The sequence below is a fragment of the Uranotaenia lowii genome, chromosome 3, assembly GCF_029784155.1.
Source record: "Uranotaenia lowii strain MFRU-FL chromosome 3, ASM2978415v1, whole genome shotgun sequence".
NCBI lineage: Eukaryota > Metazoa > Arthropoda > Insecta > Diptera > Culicidae > Uranotaenia > Uranotaenia lowii.
The window spans coordinates 64,254,880-64,256,998 of NC_073693.1; the positions used below are offsets into that span (position 1 = coordinate 64,254,880).

A 2,119-nucleotide genomic window follows, 5' to 3' on the forward strand; every position below is an offset into this window, starting at 1 on the left:
AAAAACATCTTTAATTTTGTAACAATAATTTCTGCTTGGGCAGAACATACCTAGAAAATCATGCATAAAAACCATCGTGCAGGATCATAAAATCCACCAGTCACTGTATCGCTAAAATTGCACCACAATTATAAACCGCTAAAATCAGCCAAGCCACTCTCACAGGCTACGGAACCATCTGTCAAAAGCAGTTCCGCTTCGAGGCGAGATCGACCTAGCCTGTGGAAATTTAACAAATCAGTGTGTTCCCAGTATCGCTAATGCCTTAAGTGAATAAGAATAGTACCTAAGCAACATCTACTGCAACACCACGGTAAGTGGCCACCGAAATATTAACAAGACCCTCCTCTTAATAAAGGGTTATACGTATTGCAATACGAGGCAGTAAGCGTGCTTTGCACGAAGAGTCATTTTGACCACGTATCAGCTCAGCAAGCTTTAGAAGTCAGTAGGCATCACAGCAACCGTTTGTCCGAATACGGGTCCGTACTGGTCAACACATTGACAGGCAACAGAACTTCCTGCATGGTCGATAGTCACTGCACAGGTAAAGCGATTTTTACAGTAGACAGTCGAATCAAGCAGTTAATCTGGTCATATTTCACCATAGTGAATCGTTTCCGAAGAGAGCCAGGCATTTCGAATCATCCGGGAAAAGCATAAGTTCTCCAAGCGAGGTAAAACTGAAATCATACTGATGTTCGTAGAAAACACTTCATTGGATTCTTTTAAAACAGAAAACACTGTTCGTTGGTGGCTCCTGTGGTTATCGCATCTTACCAGTCAAACTGGCATTGGAGAGGCCAGACGGAAAGTTCCGGGAAAAGCATCAATTTCTGAAAGAGGTAAAATTGAAACCATGTCTGCTGATGTTTGTAGAAATCACCACATTAGATTCTTCGAAAACAGAAAACACCGCTGGTGGCTCCTGTGGTCATCTCATGACACCACACAAGCTGACATTGGTTAAGCCAAAAGGGAAGGTCCGAGAAATCCAAGAAAGGTCCTCATAGGAGGTAAGAAAACTTTAACGAACATGATAGAATTTCGCTTACCAATCTTCGTCATTCAGGGCCTTTCAAAATAGCTGCTGACTGTATAAAAAACGCCTGAAGGGCGGCAATAGAAATCATACTTACCCAAGCTAAAGCAACGAGTGACCAGCTGGAGGAAAATCTCATCGGTGAGAGGAAGGCACCTTGAGGACTAGAAAGGACAATACTACCAGGAAAATAACACGGAACGCTGGCAAAGTGGTAGCTGCAGTGGAGCAATACAGTTGTTCAATTGTGAAAGGATGCATGACTGAGAGGGGTGACATACACAACTGCGGTGGCGCAATCTAAACGCGTTTCAAGACGCATTGCATGCTTCGAACATTGTCCAGCGAGAGTGAGTGTAGGCGCTGACACATTAGGACGGCACGGGCGTCTATTTTGCATGCGAGAAGTCATCGATTTTGGAGAGACCGATGGAGTGTGAGTGCTGATACGGGATGAAAAAGTGCATGCGTCCTTACATACAGCATTACACTTGATTGCATGAGAGCTGAATGTATGCATGTTGAGAACGAGTAAAGGAGTCCGGGGCCCCGTCGAGTTGCAGCTGAGGGAGCAGATTCGATTACAGCGGTACCATATATACAGCCAGGTGCGATTCTAGATATTAATTAGTTATAGGCTTATAGTAGCAATAGAGTTTTATCATGGCAATCATTGTTCTACCGTTTGCATAATTTTGGAACCACATAATATAAAGTGCTTTATGACGGCCTAACATAATGCTGTCTGCGTTGAATTGAATTTCTTATTACTATTGCAAACAACTATTTTGATTTATAAGTTGTTTCGGAGACTGGCTTGCTAGCAGTCCGATTGCGTGAGGAACCCTTAATCAGGGTTAATGAAATTGGCAACAATTTCACTGTTAAAAAAATGTACGAGGGATTTCGAGTTTAATGATTCAAGGTAAATGTGAGTAGTCAATCAAGCTAAGCCAAACTAAGCTATATCGGTTAAATTTTATATTCTTTGAAAAAAATATATTTAAGAATTGAAAGATTATAGACGGATAGAAGATTAGAATAAGATGAAAGATGATGAAATGTGATGAAAAGTTT

General features: G+C 41.6%; 1 long non-coding RNA gene across 1 annotated transcript; it reads left to right on the plus strand.

The window, feature by feature from the left end:
- The first annotated feature begins 609 nt into the window (after positions 1–609).
- Positions 610–978, plus strand: LOC129751953 (uncharacterized). The gene is made up of 3 exons (XR_008738834.1): positions 610–677; positions 738–845; positions 910–978. It is a non-coding gene; the product is annotated as an uncharacterized LOC129751953 (long non-coding RNA).
- The last annotated feature ends 1,141 nt before the right edge of the window (positions 979–2,119 follow it).